Source organism: Perognathus longimembris, chromosome 5 (genome assembly GCF_023159225.1).
Source record: "Perognathus longimembris pacificus isolate PPM17 chromosome 5, ASM2315922v1, whole genome shotgun sequence".
Classification (NCBI taxonomy): Eukaryota; Metazoa; Chordata; class Mammalia; order Rodentia; family Heteromyidae; genus Perognathus; species Perognathus longimembris.
The window spans coordinates 62,339,197-62,360,885 of NC_063165.1; the positions used below are offsets into that span (position 1 = coordinate 62,339,197).

At 37.3% G+C, this 21,689-nt stretch overlaps 1 protein-coding gene across 1 annotated transcript in view; it reads right to left on the minus strand.

Annotated features, from left to right (window-relative positions):
- Positions 1-21,689, minus strand: part of Kcnmb2 (potassium calcium-activated channel subfamily M regulatory beta subunit 2) — a 277,164-nt gene that overhangs the window by 248,136 nt on the left and 7,339 nt on the right. The window lies entirely within an intron of this gene.

Sequence of the window (21,689 nt, forward strand, 5' to 3'; positions counted from 1 at the left end):
GCTTGGGAAAAAAAAATTCTGGCCTTTTTTTGCTTGGCACAGTGTCTTATTTGTTTTCTTCTTAAATTACAAAAGAGTAAACATGGAATACAAATGCCATTCTGAGCAGTATTACTTCTCCAGCTCCAAAATTCCATAAGTGCTTATTGTCTCCATTCTGGCTTCACTCAGTTCAGACTTTAAAAGCGTTTGAGTTTAAGATTTCTGTAAATTTTCATATGCGGATCTGGACATAGATGCAAATTGGAGAGCCCAGCCCAGCCAATGGGGTATGTCAAGCTGTTAGTTTATCAGTATCTCGTGGTCATATTTCTTTATTGCAGCACATTTCTTGGCAATGTATTTAAAATCTATGTCAGTTATTCCTTCACACTCTTACTTCTCTGCCGCTGGAATTAATAATTTTTACCTTCAGAATAAAGAACCCTATTGCCCCAAAGCTTCCCAGAAGAGTTCTAAACCATTAAGTTTAGAACTTGAGGCACAAGAGAGCATTAATAGAACAGAGCATTTCCCCCAGAGCTCTTTTCTTAGCTTGATGGCTCTTGAGTCTTCTCTCCCTTCTCACCCAGTCTTTCATTGCTAGCACCCAGCTTTATGTACTTCTGCTTCCCTTTCCTGTATGCTTTCTCTGTAGATTCTCCATCTCTTTACTTTGCTTACATAGAACATTTTAATACTGGCTTACCTGTGCCAAATTGGAGGTCACACTTATCTCTCAGTCAACTAACAGACCCCTCCACCTACCAGGAGTTAATTGCTAAAGTGACAACAAGTAATTGCTAGAACTCAAACATATATTTTGTAATTAACTTGCTTTATTGTTATTATAGAGGTGATGTATAGAGGGATTACAATTACATGAGTCAGATAATGAGTACATTTTCTATCATACAGTATCTTCTGTTCTTTCATTATCTCCCAGTCTTTCCCTCCCATCTCTACTCATGAGCTGTATAGTTATTCATCAGTGTCCAGTGAGCTCCACTGCTGAACTTTTTCATGTTTTTTCCCCTTGAGTTCTGTACCCTCCCCTTAACCCTTCTGAAGATGTGCACTCAAATATACCATACATAAGGCAAAAAAACAGAATCATCAAAAAAATAAAAAGAAAAAAGAGAAAAAAAGAGGTCTCTTTCCCTTTGTCTTGGAGTTTGTTGCAGTATGTGTATGCTTTTATGTAAATATGAAGAGATACATAGACGTTGTGCCTTTGTGTAAAACATATTTTTTCCTATCACAACGAGACAACTTGTTTTAAAGCTGGGCAGTAATTCTGAACCAATTTTTTCTTCTTATTAATGAAGAAATCTAGATCCAAAAGGATCACACTAGCTAATGAGATAGTACAGCTAAATAGTGGAGAGACAGGTATGGAACCCCGAACATGGGCTTGCCAGGTCTCCTATATAATACTATACCACAGAAGATGTTGCTGGAAATGAAATGTATCTATGAATTGTCTGTAATTGTAAGCATACTAAGTCTTAGTGATCGTTTTCTAGAGTTGACCTACCTTACCTACTTACCTACATCAATATGGATAAGTGGACTTCAAAGAGTTTAGTAAAAAGTAAGTTCTAGAACTTGGCTGCAATTTCTTTGATTTACTGTGTGATCCTATACTGTTTTTAATCATGTTTTGGCTGGTCTGTAATCATGTCATTGTGATCATTTTCCTTTCATTAGTGGCCTTGGCATCCTTTCTCTGGCCTGAACATACAAATAGTTGCTGTTTTCTCATGGATTTCTGAAACACGGAGCATTTTGCAAGGCAAAAGTTTGTAAAGGGAGCATTTCTGGCAACATCAACATAGGAATCCACTGCAATGCTATTACAGATTGGATTGTAGAGTTGGAATGACATTGCAAATCATCTAATCTGATCCTCCCTTATTATTTTCCAGGGGGAGTTTAGGACCTAAGAGATTAGCTTTTTGCTGAGAGTTATAGAGCTTTTTAGTTTTAGAGATAAGAATAGAATCTGGCCAGCTGTCCCACAACCTGATTATAGCTTTTATGTAAAAGCAAATAAACAGGAAAGCTTCCTCCTCAGCAATGTTTTGCTTTTAGTGACTGGGAAGGGGATTGGATCAGGTGCCACTTACAGTAATCTCTTAAGACTTTATAATAATCCTTGTATTATCCTGTTAAACTGTTGCTACAGCTCTGTACTTAATAGATTGCAATCTATTATTCATAATGCCATCTTGTTCTTATTCAAATAACATTATTCTTATGACTAAATTTTATGGATTCAGACTTAATTTCATGGCAGAGATAGATGACAAACCATTCGAACAAAGAATTGTCATTTATGAATTCAATTCAGTGGGATTTATTGAAGTACTTGGTCTGTACCTGGCACTGTATTTGATCATTTGTGGGACTCAAAGGTGAAACACAGCATGCTTCAGAGAACTGATAATCTATTTTGGGCTTCTGAGTGTCCAGGAGCACTGGTGGCTTTAACCAATGCTGTCCCTAGTGGGTCCTGTTGTTGTGAGTAGGGGGTTCTAATTTTGAAGTCAGAAAATACTGGATTTGCATCCTGCTTCTCAGTTCCAAGGAACACTAGCTGGGTGCTCCTCAGATAGGTGACTGTCATTATGTCTTAGTGTCAGTATGTGAGGATGGAAAAGCACTTAAAGCACTTGCTTTCTTAAGTGTTCTAATGACTATGTTAAAATACAACACAAAAATCACTTAGTACATATCTGACTTGTAGTCCACAAAAATATTAGCTAATGTTTAAAGTCCTGGCCATTTTATGTCAGTAAAGATTCTGTCGCTGAACATACTGAAGTGCTGAAGTGCAAAGTAAATTAATTATTATAGTATATTTATCTTCAAATTTGGGATTCCTTGGTTTTACTGATTGACTACTGATTAATTGACTGGGCTTGGTTTCTGCCTGGCTAGTTGGAGACTCTGTACACAATAGAAATTTCAAGTTTGATGAGTAATCCTAAAGACAGCATGGAGAACCAATAGATTTACTGGGTGTTTTTCTCAATTTAGTTTTGAACTACAGTGCTTCTGTAAGAAGTGTCTTCCTGATAAGTCATGTCCTCTTTTTAACTGTGTTTCCAGTTGAGCATAGGTTCTCATACAAAGGCCTTGATTGCTTTGGTTCACATTTGCCTTATCTCTATCACAGTATTAGCCTTTCAGGGAAAATGTTTGAGCCAAATAAAAGTATTTTAGGGAAGATGTAAAAGTCACATCAGGTGACATAAATTAACTAAATGAGTTATTCCTGACCATTTTTTTTCAGATTCTCTCTCTCCCTTATCTCTTTTCCTTTGTTTTTTCTTCATTTCTTTTTTTAAAAAAGATATCTCCTTTGCTTTGCCTCTCTCTGTATTTATATACACACACATACACACATGCACGCACATGCACATGTTTCTTTGGTAAACATGGAAATATGAATATGAGGAAATAAAATGGCTTTAATGCACCTGTATAATCTGAAAGAAATGTCTAATTTAAAATTAAATGTTTCTTAAGTGGTTTGCATATTCTGGCTATTAATAATCATTTTGCAAAGTGGGTATCATATACCAGAGGATATGGGTATGTCAGGCATCTATGAATAATTATTTGCATGTTTTTCTCATTGTGGAAATGCAGCTATCTGGTTTTCAGAAGAAGAAAAAAGTTTGATAAGGTAATAGTGTTGTTAAATGTTTGCATAAGACAATTTCTGTATACCTAAAATCAATCGGAAATAGTACTCATTACGTATTATTCAGTCAACACGTATGTTGACTAAAATACCAACTAAAATACTTTCTTTAAAGAGTCAAGATGTTTGTATCCATTCTTCATTTCAGTTTGCATGTCTACATGGAGCTGTTTTAAGGAAATTTATCAAATAGAAGAAGATCCTGGCAGTAAAATAATTGAAAATTTCAAAGACTGAGAAAAAATATAACAAGACTCCAATGTATTTGAGCTGAAACCTGAGACATGTAAATTAACACCACATTTTTTAAATAAAAAAATAAAATACACCAGAATAAACAAACATCCTTAAATTCAACTTAGAGAAAAACATCATGCTTAATGAAAGAAAGCATTCCTGAAAATTCTTACTTTTCTCTATTCCTGCATTTGTAATCATCCAGGTAGATCCAAAGCCAGGAAACATTCCATTCTCTTTCCTTGTCTGTTTTTCACCATTAGCTAAACCAATGTCACTCTCTATAAGTGTAGCGGTGTCTATATAACCACCATGATGAATTCATCATGAACCACCTTTATGAATTCAAATAGGTGAATGCAAAATAGACACAGTTCTGTTGGAGATTCCAGCTTACCTACAGTTCATGCTGCTCCCTCACATCACTCTGGGCTTTGTTGTTCTCCCTCTCTCTTAATCTCTTTCTTCTCTCCCTCTCACCCTCCCTCTGAAGACTATATTGCACTCTTAGGTTGGGTAAGAGAAGAGCTTTAAAGACAAAAGAAAGATGCTCAGTCATATCTGTGCCAAGATACAGTAACAATTGTTATCGCTTTCCCAGACACTGCTGTGTGTGGGCACAGAGCATTCAACCATGCCAGGTAAATACCAACCAGCCTAGAGTAACAACAGAAAGGAATAGACAGTCCACTGAAGCTCCCATCTTACAGATGTAAATTTATTTACAATTTTAAAAATTTGGGAACGATGATGCATGAGACTGTTTTTATAAGCTAATGTTTTAAAAATTTCAAGCTAAGATATAAAAAAATCAGCAGTGAACACTGGGCTGGGCATGGTAGAATATTCTTGTAATCCCAGTGCTCAGGATGCTTAATTAGGAGAAACTGTGAGGCCAAAGTGGCCTACACAGTTAGAACCTGAAATAATAATAATCATAATAGTTATTATGACTATTGTTATTCAAAATGATAAGGACAAAATAGACATTTATTTCATTCAGCTTGGTTTTTGTTGTTTTGATTGTAGGACTAGGGATTGAACTGAGGAACTGGCACATCCTTTTGTTTGTAGTTTGTTTATGAGATAGGGTCGGACCAATTCTCTGGCTCTATCTTCTTATTTAAGCTGGAAGTTTCTCTTCTCTCTATGTTTAGATTTAAAACAATGTATTGAGTGTGGCAACTGAATTATCACAGTCATTTATCTGTGTACTCTAAGGACAATTCAAAATTTTCTTGGCTTAAAATGGGAAACTTCATACTAGACATAAGAACCTCTTTAAGAGATGCTGGCCCACATAACAATAGCAATAAAGAAGAAATTGAACATTTTATTTTCTCTCTTGAAGACAGTTAAAAATAATTTACAGATTTTCTCAGTAATCCTTGCAGAAGAGCTATAGTCACTTCGGTAACTTGAAAGCTCAACCACAGACACCCCAAGGCAGATCCTAAGATCTAGAGCAGTTTAGTTTGAGGCCAGCCTGGAAAGCAAACTCCCCTACACTGGATCTCCAAAGGAAGGAATTAAGAAAACAAAAACAAATCCAGGGCTAGCCAGGTGTCAATGACTCATGCTTGCAATTCTAGCTACTCAAGGATGGTGTGATCTGAAAGCCTAGATTAGAAGCCAGGCCAGGAAGGTAACTCTGTGAGATTCTTATTTCCAGTTAACCACAAAAAAGCCAGATGTGGATCTATGGCTCTAATGGCAGAACAGCAGCCTTTCGTGAACTGAACAAGCTGAGCTCAAGCCCTAATACAGGCACAGTAAATAAACAAACAAATCAATAAATAAGCAGGGCCAGAGATATGGCTCAGTGGGTGACTGTCAGCCCAGAAAGCCTGAGCCCTTGAGTTCAGAATGCAGTGCAGCCAACCAAAATAACCTGTGCTTTGACGTACTAATTCATTAATTAACTTTATTTATTCTGTAGCTTTAATTCATTTAATCCATTTGCCTGGTTCTTTCTTTCAGACCTAGGTCATGCTTAACTTTCCTTTTCTTAGGCCAATTTTGAGCACCTTCACCCTTCTTCCTTTAGTGTTTTCCATGTTGTCAGTTCCTATGAGTACTGAAATGACTTTTCTCATTGTCATCTGGTGGCCAAGAAAATCTATCACTCTTCATCATCCTAAGAGTGTTTCCAGTGCTGGCATTCCTATTCATCTCTGCCCTTTTGAACTTCTTTGTTCTCCTGGAGATTCTGCATTGTTTGCAGGTACAATTGAATCTGAATTGTCTACCAAAGTGCATGTGTTAAAATTGGGTTCCCATTGATGGGCTTCAGAAAAGTGATTGGATCATAAAGACTCTCATCTCCTAAGTGGACTAATCAGTTGATAAATTCATAAGTTGATAGCATTATTGGGAGGTGGTGGAAAATCAGAAGATGCACATAGTAGGAATCAGGTTAGAGGGAGCATATCCTGGAAGGGTTTATCTTTCTCCTTGGGCTTGCCACTCTGCCTCCTGGCTGCTATGAGTTGAGCAGCTTTCCTCTGCTACAGTCATCCACCATTGATGTACACCCTCCTACCCTTGTCAGAAGCCCTCAAACACAGAGCCAAGCAACCACAGATTACAGGGGAGGCAAAATAGATTTCTCCTTCCTTCCGTTATTTATCTCAAGTATTTTGTCATAGCCATAAAAAGTGACTTCCCAGGTCTCCAAATATTCTTTTAAAACTCTGACTTCCTCGAGTGTAACTGCTTCTTATTTGCTCTATGCTAGTTGCTCTCACATTCTTAACTTGTTCTCTTCACCAAAGTGATGGCTGAAGTAGAAATGATATAATTATCCATGAAAATATCTTTGAAATCAACATCTCTTTACGTTGCAAGTTATACCTACCAGAGGAAACCCTCATCTCTATTTCCTTCTCCCACCACAAAGTCAATGTTTCCAAAAACCTGCTCATGGTCCTCTATGGATTCTCCTCTGTGTTCCACTACTGAACTATGGCCAAAACTGTCCTCTAAGTTTTCTGGGCTTCCAGATGGTGGTTATCCTTTACTCCTCTCTAATAAATTTTCCATAATTCATATATCTCTGAGTTTTACATTTTGTAATTTTTTAGACATTTATTTCCATCTTCTCACTTCAAATTCTTATTTAAGCCCTATTTTCAGCTACATATCAAATATCCATCTAGTCTTTCATGATGCCATCACAAACTTCCAGGCAAATTAGCTTTCCCCTGGTGATGTCCTCTACTCTGTGAGTCTGATTTGAAATTTAGCCCATTATACTCTTCAATATATTACTGTAAATATAATCTTACCACTTAACTTCAAACCCTTCACAAAGATAGGATCTTTGTCTTTGATGGAGTTATATCAAGAATGAAAGAAATACTACCTGTCTGAGCAAAATAAATATCTTCCTGCTCAACCCAAAGAACACATATCCAGCTACTGCACATACAGTATGGTGATACAGCAAGCTCTATAAACATAGGAAAAAGATGCTTTCATAACAATGGTTAGTTTTAAATACTCATCAGACTAGCATAAATTTTGTTTGCGTCATTTTGTTAAAAACTTTCTAACAAACTAGTAAAATCAATATTATGAAAACCTAATTTATAGACATATAAACTGATGTTTAAAATTTAGTGATGGCTGGATGCCAGTGGTTCATGCCTATAATCTTAGAAACTCAGAAGGCTGAGCCCCGAGGACCATGGTTGAAAGCCAGCCTGGGCAGGAATATCCATGAGACTCTTATCTCCAATTATATACCAAAAATCTGGAAGTAGAGCTGTGGTTTAAGTAGTAGTGTATTAGCCTTCAGCACAAAAGCTCAGGGACAGTGCTCAGGCCCTGAGTTCAAGCCCCACCTCCCATCCCACCCCCAAATACAAAATCCAGTGACTTGTCCAAAGTGATACAGCTATTTCTGGAAAACTGTGGTTCAAACCAAGATGTAAAAGCTTATGACCTTAACGTCAAACAATTGCCACTTCTAAATCATGCCTTTGTCTTGGTTGACCAAGAAGGAAGACATTTTTCTGGGGGACACAAAAAACAGTTTTATTACTAAAAGAAAGTAATACATGATTTGGGTTTTAGCTTATCTCTGGAGTACTTGCTTGCATGCATGAGGCCCTCAGTTCAATTGCTAGCACCAATAAACTAAAAAATAAAACCAAATGTTCTGTCCATCTGGCTCTCACTGATCTTGGAACTTTCCAATTGCACAGTCAACCTGAGAAGCAAGCAGCAGGGGGTATCCCAGTTCTAGCATATGAAAACACTTTTCTTTGGTGTGAGCTCCTCTGTTTTGTCAGACCACAAGGCATGTCTTCAAGAAATTTCAATTAAAATGACAAGGACCTTGGACTTAGTTTCCACATTTCTATCTACTAAATACTGAGAAAAGATTAGTTCTACAACTTGGGACATCCTTTCTGGAAGATTTCCCTCCATGAAGTCATTTGCATGTCTTGATACTTGTATGTCTTTAGGAAGTTCATACTTTCATTTGTGTACTTACCAATTCTAAACAACAACAACAAAAAAAGGAATTAGGTTGTCCTAATGCGGAAATAAAACATTGTTGTTGTTGGTTTTTTTTATCACTTATGTTCACAAACATTCTCAATCATCATTCCCAGTCATTAGGATTTTAAGCTTTTAGGCTTTTAATCTAAAACAACTAATGATGAATAGGGATGCTGGTTTTATTGTTGTGTTGGGAGTTTATTTTGTCAGTCATAGGCTTGAACTCAGGGCCTAGGCTATGTCTCTGAGCTCTTTTGCTCAAGGCTAATGCTCTACCACTTTGAGCCACAGCTCTACTTCTGCTTTTTAAGTGGTTAATTGTAATAGTCTTGCAGGGACCTTTTTTGCCCTGGCTGGCTTAGAACAGTGATCCTCAGATCTCAGCTTCCTGAGTAGCTAGGATTAAAGGTATGAGCCACTGGCACCTGGCCTTTTTTTTTTTTTTTAGGTTTAATTATCTTTATTTATTTATTTTTTTGTAAAGTTGATGTACAGCAGGGTTGCAGTTACAAAACTCAGGTAATGAGTACATTTCATTTTGAACAGTGTTGCCCCCCTTCCTCATTTTCTCCCTTCCCACCCTCCCCCTTCCTCCTACATTGTATAGTTCATTTCCAACATAGTGTCTGGTGAGTATTACTGCTGAATTAGTGCACCCTTTGTCCTACCACTTCTGTCTCCTTCCCCTCTCCAAATCAGATAAACGTACATACAAGACAAAGAGTACAGAAATTAAAAACAAAAGGAGGAAAAACAGAAGAAACACAGAAGAAAAGGAAAAAGAAGAACTGAAAACAGTACAATAAATAAAAATCTCTGTTTCCATTTGTTGGAATTCATTTTGATAAGCATCATTTTATAAGATCATATGCACCTAGCTATTGAGCCCTTGTGATCCTTTCTTAAGAATATCCTTCTTTGGTCTCACTGTGTGAATGTTTAGAGTCCTGTAGAATAAATCACATCCAAGTGTAATATTTTGTCTTTTACTATCCTTTAGGTTTACCTGTAGATTTTGTAGGCACATTCTAACTATTACAAATGAGAGTAACCATGCAGCCTGTTTCTCTGGGTCTGGCTTATTTCATTTAGTGGGGTGATGTCATTCTTTCTGGTGGAAGCATAGCATTTATATAGATATATATATATATATACATATATTCATACACATATATGTATATATACATATATATACATATATATGTATCACATTGTCTTGATCCATTCATCCACTAAGGATCTACTGAGGAAATCTGGGTTGATTCCATGCTGTTTGGTATCAATTGTATCTTCAAGAGAGAACTCTAAGATAGGACTCATAAATAGTTAAGATTTAAATTCTCACTACTAGTTTATTCATGGGATGTAATCATGTGTTTTGAAAATTGGTACCTAAATAGGGCTTTGGAATTTCTTTGTAATGCTGATTAAGTATAAAGAGGCTGGAATTAGGATCAGATCACAGGAGTTTGAGTCGAGGTCTTGACACTTGGTAAGTGTGTTCCTTTGCACTAGTTAAGGACATATCTGTCCTTCGGATTCCTCATGTGAAAAAAAATCAATGTTTTTTTATTTCATTCTCTATTTTGTTGTCAGAATGAGATGGGCATGAAGAATATTCTGTATAGCACTTGATACATCAATAACAAACAATATTAGCTATTATTTGCTCTAATAGCTCTTATTAAAGCAATTGGCTGTGGTGTATTGATTTTCAATTAGTTTTTCCAATTATCTGTCTTCTTTCTTCTGCTTACCCTCATTTACTCTGAAGGTTTTAGTTTTAAGAAAACCAATTTTAAAAACAACACCCTACCATTAAATCGTTGAAGCTGACCAGAGACTGCTTTGTGTTGAGTGACATTCCTAGCCTTAGCCTGCACTTCTTTTACTTCCTCAAATCTTTGTCTCATTCATTTAAATATACTCCCTATTTATTGGGTTGGTTTTAGTAGATAATTTTCAAAGGCTATACTGGTGAGTATCTGTCATTTTTCTGAAATGATTTCATTAAATCTTGTAAATACTTCTACATCAAGACTATTGTTTCTACTATGATGTCAGTTGACACTTAGGCTAATAAAATAAATCTGTTTCTTTCCTCAAATTTTATTTATCTATCAAAAATCTGAATTGACTTTTAATGTACAGCAGATTAGATTAGGTGAAGGTTCAACTTTACTTCTATTTTAATGTTTTATCAAAATTGACTTGCTTTTGTGGATATGGATTAAAGCATTATTATTTTAGGGAAAGCTTGTTGACAAGCAGAGACAAAAATCCAGCCAAGATAATATTGCATAGGGCAATTTTTTTTTCTGCTTATCTTTATAGAAGCACTACCAATAAAAAACCCTTAGCTCATATTATGCCTTTGAAACATGAATAACATCTAACTCTGATTTACTTAGCAAAGAAGAAATAAATATATACACCATAATGGGAGCTGTCAGAAATGACTGGTACATTTATTCATAAATCCAGCAGACTACTGAGGCTTAAAATTTGTAACTTATTAGGTCACTGCTTTTGCATACAAATTATAATAATTTCAGGGTAAGAGAGTATAAGGATTTCTACAACTTAAGGCAAAGCAAAAGCAGAGATATGTATTATGTTTGTTTGAATTAAAACAGCAAAAAAATACCGTATAGAAATAGGAAGAAGTATAGTTCAGATTCTACCTATTTTGAGAAATGTGATTTGAAAAAAAAAAAAAACAACAACACAAAACTTGCCCAGGTTATACATTATTTTATTTATTTATTTATTTTTGGCCAGTCCTGGGCTGTGAACTCAGGGCCTGAGCACTGTCCCTGGCTTTTTTGCTCAAGGCTAGCACCCTGCCACTTGAGCCACAGCGCCACTTCTGGCCATTTTCTGTATATGTGGTGCTGAGGAATCGAACCCAGGGGCTCATGTATATGAGGCAAGCACTCTTGCCACTAGGCCATATTCCCAGCCCCCCAGGTTATACATTATTGAACTCAAACCTAGAATGGGAAACATGAGAGATGGTGAAAAGAAAGCTTATAGTATCTCATATATTTGAGAAGAATTCTGGAAAGGCTGTTGGAACATAATTGACATGTATGAAACAGATTGGCAATCTGAATTATTTTAGAGTTTGGTAGAATAGAACCTTTCTTTGCTTGCTATAAAAAATATAACACTAGAAAAACAGTAACAATTCAAAGATATATTGAGAAAACAACGTAAACCCTGTTATAAAACATTTTGCTTAGTTGCCCAAGATTCCTTTCTCTTTCACTAGTTCTCAGGGTAGCAATGTGTGGTGGGAGCACAGTTTGAGGAGTCATTCTTCACAGTCATCAATTTGGTTAGCACCATGTCTGTAAACCTAGGTCAGCACTTGGATGAAGACCAACCACACATCAGGGGTTATTCAGCTAATACAGAGAGAGCAAAGACAGATCTTAATCCCCAGGAAAGCAGATCATTAAGGCCAGTTGTCTAAGTCCTTTGTACAGGAGACATGTGCCTCTTTTGTGGCTTAAGTGTCTGAATGTAGCCCTGCTGAACCCCACAGTCCAACACTGAACAGTTGAAGTATATACAATACTCCAATATCTAGCCCAAAAATGTGTTCAATGACCATTAGTTGTCAAGTGTGGTATTTAAAAATATATGGAGCTGGCTAGCTTTAGCTTGAAATTCAGCTTTACCACATAAACAAGTTGCCTATCTTATACAACTTGATCACTGTTTCTTGAATCTCAATATTCACAAGTACAAAGGGGGATTTTAGGGTTGTTGCAAACTTGAAATGTATATAATATCTGTAACATAATTCTTATCCTCAATCAGGGCTCTCAAGATATAGTTGACATTGTAAAAAATGCCTGCGTATACAGTATTCTATACATGTGTAACATGGTGAGCACTTTAAGTCTTATTGCTAATAAGTAATCAAAACACAAATAAGCAACTATTTCTACATGGTTTTTTGAACCTAAGTCCTCTCTGGAAATCAACATATATTGGTGAATTGGGTTGCAAAGGCAGAGAATCAGCTGACCAAACAAGCAGTGTGGCCTAAGGAAGAGGAACTGGGAGGAATTCTCTAGACCTTTCCATGTAACCAGAACAAAATGAGGGTGATGATGCTCATTACACAGTCTTGATGAAGGTAGGAGATGGATTGAGAGTGCATTTGATGTACAATCTACACAGTGGGGAATGTGCCAGCCCACTAGCTACTAAGACCTCTTTAGAACCTGCATCATCAAAGAGTACCTGTACCACTTCTGTATCACAGGTGGTAATTGGCCCTGTGTCAGCTGCTGTCAGCTTTGCTGTGCGTTGGGAGTCCTTTTTCTTCAAGAGTAGTCTGTGTCCTTTACCATCTGCTCAGTTCTCTAATGACATTTCAACCTGATTTTAGATCCTCATCTCTTTGGGGAAAATGGTCTCCTACTTTTTTCAGTGAATAAAGTCCAACAAAACAAAATCCAAAGCTCTTCCTCTTTGAAGACAATTGACTCAGACCTTAACTCAGACTGTAGTAGTGTCACCAGACATCTCTATTAGGCCAGCAAACATGATGTATAGCATCATTTATGCAGAGCCCCTTGTGGCAGGCCTTGTTGGTCTCATTTTACAAAGAAGGATATTAAGACACAGAGGTGGTAGTTAACTTTCCCAGTGTCCTAGTAGAAATATAGTGGTGAAAGAATTTTTAATGGAAGATGAGTGCTCTATGACTGAAGCTCCATCCTGGAATTTCATCATTTTCTTAACTTCTATTTGAAATTCTTCTTTATTAAAAGGTCCTAAGTACTATCTTATGGCTTTTGCCCCACAGGAATGCCTAGTAGCATAACATTTCTCTTAAATGCTTCTTAATCATTGTGGACCACTTTTAGTATAATAACTTGGCAGAGTAAAGTACTTTTTTTTGAAGAAAGGAAGCATTAGGCAAAGACTTTTTTACTTAGCCTACTAAGTCTAGAATGTTAACCTATGCAACAAAAAACAGTATAAACTACTTCTTGCCTTACTTACTTAAATTTTTTTTTAATTTTATGGTTTGTACATCATGGTTTATGCTATTTTATTTGCTGGTCAGAATACTTTATATACATGTCTGGAAATGGAAAATGAAGCTTGTTGAATCTGGTCTGGAAGAGGGTTGGGGATGAATTATAGTGACAGAAATGTGTCTGGTTGAACACTGTGTACGTACCTATCAACCTGTCAAAATGAAATTCAGGGTACAACTAATTGATGTTAATTTTAAAAACTGGAGAAAAAGAATAATAAAATGTAAAATAAATTGGGAAGGGTATAGAGTGAAATGAAGGAGTCTATTTACTTTTATAGTCATTACAACATTGACATTTGTTTCACTGTCAAGAGTTTTTGGTTGTTTTGACTGTGTTGTGTTGTTGTTTTTATTTTAACAGAGAAGGGGGACAAAAGATATTACTCAAGAAACAAAATGTTTATCTTTCTTAAAAATTCCATTTGGAAACACCACTAGTATTCTGATTAATGAGGGAAAATATCCCAGGCAAGGTAGAGTATAATGTGATTTAGATAAACTGCAGTAAGGCAATGCACAGGAGAGACATTTGAGCAAGTTTGCAGGATGCCCAAGTGGACCACAAACAAGTGACAATGAGTGTTGTTGCTTTTCCTGCTGACATTTACATAACAGAACTCTCTCATTAGAAAACAGCTTGCTTTAGCTTATTGTTACACTTGCTGTTTGCTCACCTGCTTTAAAAAGAAAAAAAAAGAGAATAGGTAAGGATCACCCTGCACTGATATAGATTTATAGTTTGCTTGCCTGATGTTGGTGCTGTTCACTCTCTCTACTTTTCTGTCTTTGGGTCAAAATTGATACCATAATTACATTGAAATATATAATCAGCAACAAGGGATTGATGTGTAGAGGGAACGCAAAAATTCAGCATGTTAATGAAATAATATTTGAAAAAAAATATTGTGAAATATACAGGTACAATAAAATGGCCAGTTTTGCAGCTGAAAATAATTATATATTGGTCATTTAAAATGGCTCATTATTTTAGACAACATCTTAATTTTTACTGTCCAAAGTTCTATAAGATAATCAACACTATCCTAGTTAACAAGGAAGATAAATGATTTTCCCAAAGACACACATTAATGGATATGGAACACAGCTTAATGACCCATGACATGAATCCAGTGTTTTATAAAACACAATTTCTTTTGTTGATGTGTAATTAGAAGAAAGAAAATAGTGGTAGGGAGAGTGGAGGGAGAGTGCTTGCCTAGCATATAGGAGGCCCTAGATTTGATTTCTGGGATCACCAACTATAAAGGAAAAAAATGTGGAAAAAAAACAACCCCTGTGGTATGTGGTACATTAAGTAGGAAAAATAAAATAACCTATGATAAGGGTTCAAAAATTGAACAGATCATTTCTAGCATGGAGGACAAAAAATGGCAAGGGCAGAGGAAGTATGAGGGAAGACTTTTCTTGTGAGTTAATATTGGAGGACAGGACAAAAGTGAGGGGGAAATACAAAATTTCCTATATGTTTAAAATCCATGGGATGAACACACGGAGGTTCAAGTATATGCCAATCATAATTCATGGGTAGCAAGTAGGGTTCAATTGCAATAAAGGATCATAGAAGCAAGTTAGAATAAAGAGTAGAATGGAAATTTAATTGGACACCACAGATTGGAAGAGCTTTTATCCATTCTCAGAAAACTTTAGTTTAGGTCTGTAATGAGGAAGGATTCATGATCAAGGTTGTGCTTTGATCTATCCATTGGGAAGATCTACATAAAAAAGAGGACAGAAAGATATTAGAGTAGCTTTTCCTTTATGTGGTGTTTGGTGAATGTTCAGGCCTTACCATCAAAAGATCTGAATTCAATTTGGGCCACAAAAAATTGATTTTCTTATGTACACACACACACACACACACACACACACACACACACACACACACACCTTTTCAGTTAATATTTTTCAGATGATTCAAAGACCATACTTTGAAAAGAGACTAGACTGGAAAGGAAGAAGTTAGCCACCAAACTATCTTAATAATCAAGATGTGAGGTCAATGAGACTTAACTTGTGGGGAGTGAAAAGGCACAGATAGATACAGAAACATCAGTAGGACTTAAATAAATTATGTCTATAGCAGGAAGAAGATGCAAAGGCAACTACTGGATGGTGATATAGTGAGTAGAAAAATGATACAGGTTAGAATGATCAAGTCTCCACAAGAGCATAGTTTTGACAACTGAACTTTGAAGCCTAAAGATGGCAGCCACAGAAATGTTTACTATGTAGCTGGTAGCATTAGATTTGAGTCTGAGAACAAGGGTACTGCTGGGAAGATGGCCCAGGGTAACATTATCAGATAGGTAACATATGTAAATACTGACGAAGTTTAGAAAGGCACGAAAGAAAAAAGATTTAGTGAAGAGGAAAAGATAGAAAACCTATATTGTAGGAAGAGGCCTTGGAAGTTAAACAAGTAGATATAATTGACATGAAGGACAGAAATTCAAAGGAGGAAAACCAGAAAACCAAACACACTCTATGTGTGAGTGTGTGTGAAATAGAGGTGGTAAGAACAAACTACAATTTCAAAGTGTGTGTGTGTGTGTGTGTGTGTGTGTGTGTGAGAGAGAGAGAGAGAGAGAGAGAGAGAGAGAGAGAGAGAGTGAGTGTGTCTTGGGCTTGATCTCAGGACCTAGGTGCTGTCGCTGAGCTTTTTTCCTTGATGCTACCACTCTACCACTTGAGACATAGCTCTACTTCCAGATTTTTGGTGGTTAATTGGAAATAAGACCCTTATGCACTTTACTGTCCAGGCTGGCTTTGAAGTGAGATCCTCAGATATCAGCTTCCCAAGTTGCTAGGATTATAGGCATGAGCAACCAATGCCTGGCTCAAAATGTTTTTAATGGAGGGGACTCTAAAACTCTTGTAGTGTTCCATGACATCACCATTTCTGTAATTATTCAAGTCAAAAATAGACAGTCGCCCTTGATACTTCCTTCTTTACCAACAATCTTTTAAATTTAGTTCATTACCAAATCTAGGTAAATTCCTATAAATTTTTCTCCTAGCCACCACCCTGCCATCTTACGGAGTAAAACTGTCTCCGTGACTGCCTTAAATTACTCCCTCTTCCTCTCCCTCTGTCCTCTATCCTTTAACTTTAATGTTTCTGAGTCTCTACCTTTCTCTCTCTCTCTCTGAGCTACAAGCATACATGATACTAAGTAAATGTTGAATAAAGCTCTTCTTCCAACCATTGTTACTTTTTCACTTGCTGTTTTTGTGGGATTTTTCCCCCTCATTTTCACATTGTTTTATTTAGCATTCATTTCAATCATCTCTTCCTGGGAGAGGCTTTCCCTGTCATCCTTGATTACGTTAGTGTCTCCAAAATCAAAACTTCTTAGCACTAGTACATTTATTATCATGAATTCATTTGTGAGAATATTCAAATACTGCCTTATTTCTTCAGGAATATAAACTCCGTGACTGAAGAAGCAGATTATTTCTGGTTTAGTTCAATACTATAATCACATTGGCCATCAGAGTTCCTAATTCATGGTGGAAGTTCAATAAATATTTATTGAATGAATGGATCAGTGAACACAACCATGACATAAGGACTCTAAATTAAAGCTTCACCAGATAGAGAATGGATTGAAAAATACTGTGGGTCCCTGAGCACATTCAGAGTCTGTGAGAAAGAATCTTCTGTCAGTAAATGCTAAGCATCATGAGTTTGAAATCAAAATTACACACAAGACAACTTTTCACAGAAGTATATAAATCAGAGTACATCTAATTTCCTTATATTATTATTTTCAGATTAACTTCAGCAGACACTAAATCTACTTGTCAATAAGGAAATAAACCTAGAATATTGAAAAGTAGGTTATAATAGCATTCTATAGCCAGTATTCTCTGTATCAGGGCTATTGTTATTCTTCTACCTTCAAAAATATTTTCTCAAATTTAGCACAATGTTATCTAAAACTTCCTTTTTCTTAATATGCACCCTCTCTGTTACTCAACACTTCTTTTGATTTATTCTTGCAGAGAAGTAGCTTCTGTGCTGTTCTATTTTTACATTTTAAAAGTAAATAGCTACCTTGAATTGTCTAAACAGACAGCTTCACAAAGCTCTTCCCAAGTACTACATAGGATAAAATAAAACCACTAGGAAGCAAAGTTTTACCAGTTGTTGGTCATTCTCACAGAGAGAATACTACAATTTTGCCTGTTTTAATTTTGTCTCTAAAATTAGGCAAAAAAATTCTTCTCAGGGGCTGGGGATATGGCCTAGTGGCAAGAGTGCCTGCCTCATATACATGAGGCCCTGGGTTCAATTCCCCAGCACCACATATACAGAAAATGGCCAGAAGTGGCGCTGTGGCTCAAGTGGCAGAGTGCTAGCCTTGAGCAAAAAGAAGCCAGGGACAGTGCTCAGGCCCTGAAGTCCAAGCCCAAGGACTGGCCAAAAGAAAATTCTTCTCAAAGTCAAACTTTTTTTCCTTCTAATTTCATTTGGGATACACTAGGAGAAGAAATAAAAAAAATCAGTTCAATCTACGCTTCCACAGTTACTATAGACATACAATCACTTTGAGAAAGTTTAGCTCCATTTGGAGGAAACACACATTTTTTATGCAGCCTGAAATGTTCAGATGCTTATGAGAAATCAAGCTTAGCTTCAAGAATTAGCTCCTGAGCAACCTTTACTGAGTGTTCTCCTTCTCATAAATTATCACTTGTAGAATGTCCAGAATAATTCTCTGATCAGATGCAAAGGAAAAAAAGACTTGCATTTGTTGCTGGCTATTTTTAACTTTCTAAGAATTTTACTATGAAAGACATGCTACCTCTGTGCATAGAGCTATGGAGTCAGGCACTTGACCTTTACTGCATTTCTAGTGGAAAATTGACTGGAAAAAAGTCTTAAAATGTCTGATAAGCCAGGTCCTATTGGCTCATACTCATAATCCTACTACTCAGAGGCTGAACCTAGAGTATCAAATTCAAATCCAGCCTTGACAGAAAAGTCAAAATGACTTTTATCCCGATTAACAACAACAAAAAATGGTGGACCAGAGCCTTTGATTAAGTGTTTAAAAAAAAAAAAAAAGCTGAGTACATGGCAATCCATTTAAGCCTCTGTTCTCTCTCTCTCACACGCACACACATGCCACACACACAAATAAAAATGTCTGAAAAAACCAGGCTGAGCTCAACTGCTCTTGTCTATAGTTCCATGTGCCTGAAGTGGGTGATCAGGAGGATGGTGGCTTGAGCTTAGACCAGACAAAAAGGTATCAAGATCCTATCTCGTCTAATAAGCTGAATGCATTTAACTGTCATCCCAACAATGCAAGAAGTGTCAACAGAAGGTTCATGGTCTGAGGCAGGTCTGGATAAAAAGAAGACACTCTGTCTGAAAGAATAACAGAACTCAAAGGGATAGTGACATGGCTCAAGTACTAGAGGCCTTATTGGCAAGCACAGGCTCTAGATTCAAATCTATTATAGCCTCCTTCCCCCGAAGAAGAATTAAATCAAACTTATTACTTATAGAATCTCAGATTGTGCCTCAAATCTCAGGAAAATTTACAAATATGTTGAATATAGTAAGTGCTTTATACTGAAAAAATCCAAATTAAATCTCTGTATAAAACCTTTGCTGACCTAGAAATTATTTCTAGTCACTGAAGATCCTGTGAGTGATATGGCCTAGGAATAGTAATGAATAAGGCTCATCGTTTTTCTATCCTCCTTCTATTAGACCTCTGTATGCTCCACAATGTGGAAAGGAGATTAATGCAGTGTGTAGATTCTTAAATCCCATATTGAACAGTCTGAAAAACAGTATAAAAACATTTACCTGATTTCTTTTGCTTTACCTCAGGGCAGAAGGAGAGAGAAAAGATACTGATGATCAAAAAGTAATTTTTAAAACATATATATTTTGACCTGCTGCTGGTGGCTAACACCTGTAATACTAGTTACCCTGGGGCAGGAAAGTCTGTGACATTCTTATTGCCAACTAAATAACAATATGGTAAAAGTGGGGCTGTGGTAGAACACCAGCTTAACATGAAAAATCGAAGGGACAGATCCCAGGCTCTGAGTCAAACCACAATAATGGCACAAAATAAAATAAAACAAAATGATATATTTTACATAGTTCTATTTCTCTGAGAGTTATGAACTCTCAATAGGTTTGCAATCTAAATACGTGGTCTACAAATTAAGCTTTTAAAGCTTATGTATTTTTACTATACATTTCTTTCTTTCTTTCTCTCTGCCTCTCTCTTTCTTGCCTCTTTCTTTTTCCTTCCTTCTTCCTTCCTTCCTTCCTTCCCTCTCTCCCTCCATTATTCTTTTTTTTTTTTTTTTTTTTTTTTTGGCCAGTCCTGGGGCTTGGACTCAGGGCCTGAGCACTGTCCCTGGCTTCTTTTTGCTCAAGGCTAGCTCTCTGACACTTGAGCCATAGCGCCACTTTTGGCTGTTTTCTGTATATGTGGTGCTGAGGAATCGAACCCAGGGCCTCATGTATACAAGGCAAGCACTCTTGCCACTAGGCCATATCCCCAGCCCGGCCCTCCATTATTCTCTCCTTCGTTTCCTCCTTCTTTCCTTCCTTCCCTCCCTCCCTCCTCTCCTCTCCCCCTCCCTTCTCTCCTTCATTTCCTCCTTCCTTTCTTCCTGCCTTCTCCCTTCCTTCCCTCCTTCCTTCCCCCTTCCCTCCCTTCCTCCTTCCTTCCTCCCTCTCTCCCTCCCTTCTTCTCTCCCTCATTTCCTCCTTCTCCCTTTCTTCCTCCTTCCTTTCCCCTTCCTTCCTTCCTTCCTTCCTTCCTGCGTTCCTTCCTTCCTTCCTTCCTTCCTTCCTTCCTTCCTTCCTTTGGCCTTTCTTTCCTCCTTCCATCCTCCCCAGTCCCCTCCCTTCTTCTCTCCTTCCTTACTGCCTTCCTTTCCTCCTGCCTTCCTTTCCTCCTTCCTTCCTTCCCTCTTCCTTCCCTTCCCTTCCTTCCTTCCTTCCTTCTTCTCCTTTGGCCTTTCTTTCCTCCTTCCATCCTCCCCTGTCTCCCTCCCTTCTTCTCTCCTTCCTTACTGCCTTCCTTTCCTCCTTCCTTCCTTCCCTCTTCCTTCCATTCCCTTCCCTTCCTTCCTCCCTTCTCTCCCTCCCTCCCTCCCTTCCTTCCTCCCCCTTCCCCCTCTTCCCTCCCTTTCCCCCTCTCCCCCTCCCTCCCTCCCTCTCTCTCTCTCTCTTTCTTCCTTTCTTTCTTTTCTTTCTTTCTTTTTCCTTCTTTGGTCCTGGGGCTTGAACTCAGGGCCTGTATGCTATCCCTGAGCTTTTTTACTCAAGGCTCTACCACATAATCCACAGCTCCATTTTCCAATTTTTTTTTTTTTTTGGTGGTAATTGGAGGTCAAAGTCTCAGTGAATTTCTTGCTTGGACTAGTTTCAAACTCTGATCCTCAGACCTCACCCTTCAGAGTAGCTAAGATTACAGGGATGAGCCCTGGGTATCCAGCTAATTATTCCTTTAAACTCAATGAACAGCTTTGTTAAAAACAGAAAATGAGTTCTTTTGTCCTGAATCCTTCAGCTTTTAGTTTGACACTCAAGGAAAACACAAATGTGACAAGAAATCTTCATGTGGGACTTATCTGATATTTTACCTGGTTAGTACAAATGCTTGCAAACGTAAACCAAAGGCCTCCTATCCTGCATTACAACCATCTTGTCTTTCTTTCCTAAGGAGTCAGTCAGCTTGACATCTTGACAGCTGATCTATTCCCTCCCCTCCCCCTGTGCTGAAATTTTCATGTCTGTTCATCTGTCACTGGGGCTTTGATGAGGAAGGGGCTTATGCATTTGCTGTGTAAATTGGCTGACTCAAAGTCAGCTTTGAAGGAAAGTTCCCACCATGTGCATTAGAAAGATAGGGTTGCAAGCTAGAGGCCAAAATTAGAGAGGAAGAAGAAAATTGACGTAATCAAAAAGAGTATCTGATGTAGTCTGAGACTGAGATGTAAGAGGACAGGTGAATGTGAGGTTACAGACCACATAGCAGATCCAAACCCTCTTAGTATCAAAGAGTTGCACGCAGTACCATGTTTCTGAAGTATGTCATGTATATGTCCTCACCATCATTTTTTCCTGCTTAGATCTAACTAGACCCTGATAAAGCTAGTATACATCTATCATAGATCATTCAA